The sequence below is a fragment of the Rhyacophila brunnea genome, unplaced genomic scaffold, assembly GCF_057557595.1.
Source record: "Rhyacophila brunnea isolate RB1 unplaced genomic scaffold, BYU_Rbru_1.0 scaffold_13, whole genome shotgun sequence".
NCBI classification, from domain to species: Eukaryota; Metazoa; Arthropoda; class Insecta; order Trichoptera; family Rhyacophilidae; genus Rhyacophila; species Rhyacophila brunnea.
In genome coordinates, this window is record NW_028232785.1 from 40,443,499 (window position 1) to 40,452,915 (window position 9,417).

General features: G+C 35.6%; 1 long non-coding RNA gene across 1 annotated transcript; it reads right to left on the bottom strand.

The window, feature by feature from the left end:
* Positions 1 to 847: 847 nt before the first annotated feature.
* Positions 848 to 6,709, bottom strand: LOC147077520 (uncharacterized). The gene is made up of 2 exons (XR_015069474.1): positions 6,576 to 6,709; positions 848 to 2,568 (listed from the first exon to the last, which is right to left on the bottom strand). It is a non-coding gene; the product is annotated as an uncharacterized LOC147077520 (long non-coding RNA).
* Between the last annotated feature and the right edge of the window lie 2,708 nt (positions 6,710 to 9,417).

The following is a 9,417-nucleotide window of genomic DNA, read 5'->3' on the forward strand; positions in this document are numbered from 1 at the left end:
ACAAAATATACTCCACGGTGAAATTTTCAATGAAGAACTACCTAGTCATTTTGATTAAAAAACGTTACACGAACTTACGTTTCACGTACTGCGGCGCACGAATAAGTGTCTGCGGTGAATTGTTTACGTACGTTGTGACCGAAATCATACCCACTGGATCACTTTGATCTGATGTTTTATGTATTTTTAAATTGTCGAAAAGCGAACATTTACATCAGCAATCTTCCCATTGGTATTGTTTTTAACCACTATGTATCATTATTAACTTTACTGTATTTATCGTCCCATCTGTCACATAAGAAATGAATGGTATGCAGTGACGTCCCTAGACAAAATGCCGCCCCTAAGCAGTGCCAAAATGCCGCCCCATTTTTTATCATCTTTTCATGACACTTATATCTAAGAAATGTGTTGTATGGATACATTACTAAATAACACTAAATCTAATTTAAATGCCATACCTACTTCAACAGACAATATTGCGTGTCAATATCGACAATAATCGATGTTTTTTAAAATACTTATTTAAATATAAAAAATAGTTAAACGAATTAGTCAAAAATCTACACGACGAAAAATTGAAAGCTTAATAAACTAACTTTTAATAATAAATATGATCTAATAATACGATGTGAGCCTGCAACGAATAAACATTTTATTACATTTTTTACAATTTTAATTTTATCTTTGAATTTAAAAAAAATAAAAAATCTTTTTAATGTTAAAATTATAAATTATCGAAAAAAAATCTCAAATTGCAAGCTTCGTATTTTTCCGCTAGGTTCTCTGCTGACATGCCTCTCTCCCTTAAGGAATGGAAATATTCATTTTAATAAAATGATACATAATGGTTTTTATACAAAATATATTTTTATTAAAAAATCTAGGTGTTTATGTACCGTTAGTTTAACGATATAAGTTTTAATATGTTTTTACAACCGATTATACAATATGAAAATAGTCAAAGAGATATTTTTACAATAATTGTGTAGGTAGCTATTAAAAATGTCAGACAGGTTACGGTGAACTGTCATATGGTGAAATGTAATACGTAGGTACAATTTACATGTAAACAACGATGGTATGATGAACTGTGCATAATAATAATTGTCCTCCCGTTGTGATTTTGGAGTGAACAATTGAGCAAATTGACATTTTGCAATTTTGTCATTTTTCAGTTAAATATGCCAAGTGATTCTATATGCATTAAATCTATACACAGAAAATAGTTGGGTATCAGAAGTCACTTTAAACTATGTGAAAATCGTTGACAAAGTTCACTGTTGGAGTCAAAACTCACATAATTCAAAAAATAATGTGAGTTTTGACTTTTCTAACCAATCAGACAGCTCTATTCCTCAAAGTGTTATGACGGATTTCGCATCTCAAAAAGAAGTTGCTGTTCACTGATAAGAATGGAAGGGGCTAGTAAATACCTTCATCCGGCAGTGAATCGACCCTGGTCGATGAATAACATTTTAACAAAACATTAACTTTGTAAATAATTCTGGGATTTTTTTAAATGTATCATCCCTTTTCAAAAATGGACAATTTGCAAGACAAACCCTCTCAATGTCAGGATACTTATTGGCGATAAGTTCCAATAATGGCATAGTGACATTTCTAATATGCCTCATTTCGAGGGACGTTAACTTGTCAAAATTGGTATTTTTAAAAAACTTCATCAAATCGCTGGCGGATAAATTATCGTTTATTCCCAATGAAAAGTCCTGTATATTATGGTTTTTTTGCAGATATTTCAGACCGATACTTGTTAGATTAACACAATTCGTGATCTCTAAAGTAGAAATATTCGGACATTCTGAAATGTACTTCAAAATGTTATCATCGTATTCCTCTCCGCCAAAGAAAGACAGTGTCTTCAATTTGTCCTTTTGTTGACGTATTAATTTTATAAAGTTTTCCTGTGACAAATAGTGCAATCCTTTGATTGTTAAATGTTCAAGCTTTTGACACGTGAGAAGTCCATCAAATTGATCGTCACTGAAGATGACATTTGATATTTCTAAAGTGTTCAATAAAGGATGGAAGTTAAAATTAATGTCAACAAAATTGTCAAAATTCAACACGGAGCTTTTGCTTGCTGACAATTTCAGTTTTTCTAAACCGCCAAGACATCTGATACGTTTGATTAATCTGACATCACACTCTATCAAATGTAATCTACTGATATTCGGGCAATTGTCTAAGAAGTATTTAAATATTTCATCCACCTCAATAAAATTGAACGTAATGTATCGTATACAGTTGAAAATTTCGTATAAATGATCATAACTCGATAACGTATCCTCTTTAGTACAAAACAAAACAATCCTTAACCGGTCCCATATTGCGCGGCTCTCCGAAAGCTCTCTCCAGACAGAACATGTTTTTCGTATGTTCATAATAGACTTAAACGGTAGATATGTGAATATTTCAAACAATATTTCACGTGGTAAATCGCTGATATGCATGGTATGTCCTGAAGGTTCCATATTTGCCATATAAGTAGCAATACTCTTTTTTTCTACGAATGGAGATTTCCAGGTCTTCAAAATTCGGAGAAATCTATAAAAAAAAAAACAGAAGACAATTAATATTAAAATTCACAAATAACAAAGATTAGATATATTATATTGTACCAGTGGCGAAAGGTGGAGGTAGGTTGGATCCGACATAAATAGTGTACCTACACTAAATGTTATCAGTCTACGTAATTGTTTTCATTAAATTTAGACTTGCTTTTCCTCCAACACCCGCCACATCTCCACACCCGTTATGCAAGCGTATACCGTGGCGTAAAGTGTCCCAGAAACACCTTTCCATGACCTTGATTGACTTGCACTAGAAAGTGCGTGATTCCTCCTTCGATAATTATAATGTATTACGGTAAATTCTCGATGTGAAAAGACCCTTTCACTCGCCGTAAACTTTTTAAAGGCTGAGAAGTTTTCCCTCGTAGATACCAAGTCGCAATGACCAGTCCAACTGAGAGTCGGACCGACTTGAGAAGCTCTTTCATTTCAACCGACATAATATGGGGACACTCCCAGAGGATGTGATCGGCATCCTGCAATTCGCCACATAAGCAAGTCGGAGATTCTATTAGGCCAAGTAACATAATACAGAACCACTTAATCAGATGAACTCCAAGGTCTCCGAGATAGGTACCTTAAAATAATCTGAAACTAAGAATACTCCGACAAGTGAACACGACAGACGCGTCAGTATGAGCACTCTATAGACAATGATAGGCAATGACAGGTCATCCATAGACAACGGGAGAGGCGGAAAAGGTAAGACCAGTCGTGTAATGTATCGACTTCCTTCTTCAGTGGGCAATGGTTTGAGTCAGAGTTTGGGTTGCCAACTTTTTATGTGACGATTCCGAGACAAAAATAGCTATAAACTGAACATCATCATCATCATTATCAGTCAGCCATTACCTAGTTTTCTGTGGAAACTTCTGAAAAAATATCAATATTTTTTAAAGTTATACTTTTGGCACGTTTGGGAAATCAGATCAGAGTGTATTTTTGGCGTGTGACATGTAACATCAATGTATGATCAACGTAAGTAAACTTATTCTGTGCAAGTATAATAATATCATAATACACTAGGATGTTTGTCAATGTGATAGTAGATTCTAAACGACAATAACTAATAACTTATTTATACTCTTCAGTCATTATAGAATACCAAACTCTGCTTGCAAGTACGTTATCAATAAATAGTATGACAGTGGACCACTCGTTGCTTGTGCAAAAAGTTATGCTCAGGCTTTATTAATCTAAAGATAGCGGTGCTCAAACACAAATTGAAAAACAATACATATTATGCATAATATGGATTCGAGCCTGGGACCCACGACGCTATAGGCCGACAAAATTACATGCAAACCTTTCAAAAGTAGGACGTAATGAATGATTCTTGAGTACAGAGCAAACATCTATTATTTCATATTTGACGTGGCAAATATAAAATAGTATCAACTCGACACGGCAGACGCCATGTTTATTAAAAGAAGGCCGTAATGAATGATTCATGAGTACAGACATTGCCGACTCAAGAGAAGCCGAAACATTCACGACTGGTCCTTCCTTTTACGCCCCTCCCGTTATCTATGGATGACCTGTCATTTTTTCTATAGAGTGCTCATACTGAGGCGTCTGTCGTGTTCACTTGTCGGAGTATTCGTAGTTTCAGATTATTTATACTTAGATCATAATATGAGTTACGTGATAAATAATACACTATCATTAACACACCTTCTACAAATGTAATGCATAGATCAATGCTACATATTTTTTGAAAATCGACATTACCACCGGTTTTTGTATGAATGCCTAGTCTAACTTTGACAGCTGATGAATAATAGGAACGTTTATAATTTATTAATACCTGTATTTGATTTGAGAATTTTTTATAATTCAATTCGAAACGAGAAAGGGCGAATCAATATGTAAATCAATCTGGGATCAGATTTTGACAGCTGAACAATGGACCATTTGTTGCTTGTGCTAAAAGATAAATATGCTCAGGCTTTATTAATCTAAAGATGGCGCTGGTACAGAACAAACAACCATTATTTGACGTGGCAAATACAATGACATTATTAATGGACAACGCACTCAATACAGTAGCTAGCAAGTAAATTCGCGCATAGCGACATTCCCACATATAGGTAGACGTCACGCAATTTCCATTATGCGATATCACGCATCAGGAATTTATAGCAATATCACCTTTATTGTAATGGCGTTAGAACAGTGTTTCTAGTGTCAATGTTCATTTGAGCGAACCCGTTCGAGCCGAACCATTCGTCAAACCCGACAAACGTCATCATCATGAGCGCGACAACCCGGTGTGGGTCCTGGCCTCCTCCAACAGCTCCCTCCACCTGTCCCTATCCAGTGTGGCCGCTTTCCAATTTGGTACCCCCAGAATACGGCAGTCACTGGCAGCTCCATCCAACCAGCGAATCTTTGGCCTCCCTCTTCTTCTACGTCCTATTGGATTGCTGGACATCACTCTCTTTGCCGGTTCATTGTCATTCATACGGTGCACATGACCTAGCCATCGCAGTCTCCCAATCTTAATTGATTGAACTGCGCTGCAATCTTCGTACAGCCCGTAGAGCTCAGCATTATATCTTCTCCTTCAATTGGTGCCATCCCTGATCGGTCCATATATACGGCGGAGAATTTTTCTTTCAAAGATGTTCAGGGCTCGTTTATTTTGCAGAGTTAATGTTCAGGTTTCCGATCCGTAGGTGAGCACTGGCTTTATAAGTGTCTTGTAAAGAGTGCTTTTAGTTCGGCGAGGTAGTAAGCGGGACTTAAAATGTCTTAACAGACCAAAGTAGCATTTATTCGCATCTCTTGTTGATTTCTTCTGTAATATCATTTTCCAGATGCTTCGTCCATATTAATGTCATTGGGCAAATATAAATTATTATTATCGACTCCACACGGCAGGCGGCATGTTTCTTAAACATGTCACAATAACATTCTGCAAATTCTGCGAAAACACACATAGCGGAGTAGATATTCAATTCGACAACATTATGGAACCATACTTATTATTAACACTGTAAAATATTATATGTGACTAATAAAAATAAATAAACACCAAAGACTATTATAGTTGTCTTCTGCACCTACTAATGTCTTTTATGTGGATTAAGAAATGACGTCACTGAATAATAATATACTTTGGACGACATAGGCCCGTTTCAGACGGGACACCGGTGTCGCATTTGATCACCGCCATCTTTAGATTAATAAAGCCTGAGCACAACTTTTTTAATGGTCAACTGCCATATTCTTAATTGATAACGTACTTGCAAGCAGAGTTTGGTATTCTATAATGACTGAAGAGTATAAATAAGTTATTAGTTATTGTCGTTTAGAATCGACTGTCACATTGACAAACGTCCTAGTGTATTATGATATTATTATACATAGAATAAGTATACGTACTTTGATCGTCACTTCCAATTATTAATATAACCACTAAATCAGATGAACTCCAAGGTCTCCAAGATACGTTAAAATAATCTGAAAGAATACTCCAACAAGTGAACAAGACAGATGCGTCATTATGAGCACTCTATAGACAATGACAGGACATCCATAGACAACGGGAGGGGACGAAAAGAAGGACCAGTCGTGTAATGTATCGGCTTTCTTCTTCAGTGGGCAATAGGTCGATATAATATAAGAGGCCTTTGTATTTGAATAAAGGGCCTTTGTATTATGTTTATGAACGCCCCAGAGCTAATGAGTCAACGCGTGTCCGGTACACTTTTCCGTCAGCCTCTACATTCTCAAGCCGCCGATACACTTGTCTTTATTACCTCAGCCAGTTTTATGTTCTAATTTATAACGCGAAATTATGCGTAGACTCATTAGATCTGGGGCGTTCATAACCATAATACAAAGGCCCTTTATTCGAATACAAAGGCCTCCTATATTATATCAAGCGCGACACCGGTGTCCCGTCTGAAACGGGCCATAGTATGTAGGTAATCATATTATTTAATACAAATGTAGCATCGTAATGGATGTACTTACGTGTATTTTGAAGCCTTGGCAGGAAAAATCGTTGAGATTTACCAGTAATGTGGATTGTTAACAATATAAATCGGCTCTCTTGAAATTGGAAACCACAAACGCGTGTCATCACACCAAACTACCAAGTTGTAAGGACCATAGACTAATATACTTTGTAAGGACCATAGACTAGGTAAGGACGAATGACCATTGACTAATTACTTTTGTAATGACCATTAAAATTCCGAGCAGTGTGGCCATCTTTTCAAAGTAGAATTTTATTATAGTACAGAGCCTCCAAAATTATACTATTTGGGTGGAAAATATAGTACGCGTTTATCATAGTACGTCGTATTGTCATATTACGTCTACGATTTTTTTCGACTTATACGAGGTATAAATGAGAACTCTGCCATTCTGTGCAGTGTTGACCTGTGTGTCCCTAATATCTATCATAGAAATGGGGAGCATATGTTGTATATTCTCCCAAGGTGCAGAACCAACCTGCCACTGGTAATGCTAATAATTGGGAGGGCGACAACTATGTTCAACCAAATTGCTTCGGTTGTTGATATATTCCACTTGCGTGAGGGTGAGTATGCTATAGACGTATAATTGTATTTTCACTGCGTTTGTATGTTTATATTATTATGTTCTCTTTTTATATTTTCATTTTTATCCCTTTTATTGCTTTTCTATTTTCTTTATGATACCTACGGTTTCATGTCATGTTGTGAACGTCTTAAAATTATAATTTGTAATGTCCACAATATGTAAAATAAATAAATTGAAAAAATTTAATTGAGTATTCTTTTCTATAAGTTTTTGGTTTACTTGTTCCGTTGAAAACAATAATGGAGAATTTGAGAAACTCCGAGACCTCTTTTTATTTAGGTATCTACCTCTTCCGACCATAAATGCTACCGAAGAATTCATGAAATTTCATTTTAAACCAAAGTCGGGGGATTTTTTTACGTTTTTCAAGCATTTTTTTTTTCAAAGTTCTCCAAATATTGCGAAATTATAGTAGGTAGGTACTTAGCACCAATTTATCGAACGGAAATATCGAAATTTTAGTAATTTTTACATAATATTTCTTCCGATATTCAAAATTATAGTATACTGGGCGTACTATACCTGTTTTATATTATCGTACATAGCAGGCGGACCAAAATTATAGTACCTCCAAAATACTATAATTATAGTACAGTTGGCTGCACTAATCCCGAGCCATAGACTAATAATTAATATACTGGCAGTGTTGCAAACTGTTATTCACAAAAATATGCCAGTAGGGTGAAAAAAAATAAGCTCGATGGATGAAAGAAATGCTAAATTTTCAGGTCCATTTACCTAGTGCGTTTATTTGTGTATCGTTGGTGAACGTTTGTGCACGCACATTAAGGGGGTTATTAAAATTTCAATTTGGGTGGATACTTTGTGTCACTAAACTTGGATTAAAAAAAAAAAAAAGTTGTAAACACTTGTGCGTCGGTAGTGAACGTTAGTGCACAATTGCTTGTTCACCTATATTCAGAGCGATATTTAATTTTTAAGTTAACCTGACTGCGTGGGTTTAAAAGTTTTTTTTTAGTGACATGACAACGGAAAATTATACAAGAATAGTTTAACTTTCAAATAAGTAGGTAGGTACCTAAGTACATAGGTAGTACCTAATATTATTAAGAAATCTTTTATAATAAAATAATATTAAGACAGTACCTAGGTGATAATTTAGCATTACCTTGCTATTATTGTATTACCTATTGCCGCAACATTGCTGGAAAACGGAGCTTCGCATAAAGCTGACATTAAACTATCAATAATAACTATCAGTGACGTCCCTAGACAAAATGCCGCCCCTAAGCAGCGCCAATATGCCGCTCCATTTTTTTACACTATTCTTATCATCCTTTCATGACTCCAATATCTAAGAAAATGTGTTGTATGGGCCATGGCCCCTACATCCTGAAGCGGGCGCCCAGGCTAGGATCTGTGGCGGGCCCCCCTATTTATCGCTAAGGATAAAAGCAGTGTGACGCTCTACGGTAGCGTTTTCCAAATGGTGTACGCGGTAAAATTAATGTGTAGGTACCTACCTATGTTTTAATACTTCCATTTAAATTATGGAGTTGTTGAGTATTGATAAGCAAATAAAAATTGTATCATACAACCAAATAATTTAAAAATAATATAATTGAAAAAACATAGCGCCGCAGGCGACTTTTTTACTAGTGAAGCAAATTTGTGATCTGTGTTTATCTTATTTATCCGGTCGTCTCGCCTCGCCGGGCCCCTCCTGAGCCCGGGCCCCCATATTTAATGATGAATAAAAGTCACCTTTTACATGGTTTTTTAAAAGACACTTGTGAGAATAAGATTATGTCAATAAGCACGCTTTCACCAAACACCATCGTTGACTTTCATATATTTTTGTCAATCTACTGATATTTTGAAGAAAAAATCAAAAAATCTACTAAATTTTGAAAATTTTAGTTGACAACACTGACATAATATCAAAAGTGTCTTTTAAAAAATCATGTAAAAAGTGACTTTCATTCATCTCAAATGTCATAATTTCTTCTTTTCCTGACCAAAATTTCAGTAGATCTACTGAAATTTCAGTAGACATGGCAACACTGTACCTAAGCAAAATGGACATAAAACTGCTGATTGAACTCATAAACCGATCACCCACTGAAACCCACTTGCAAACAAAGTCTCATAGCCTCAAACTGTCAAACCATTGCCGACTTGAACTTGACATTGAAACATTCACGACTGGTCCTACATTTCCCACGCCCTTCCATTGTCTATAGATGACCTGTCATTGTTCTCTATAGAGTGCTCATACTGACGCGTC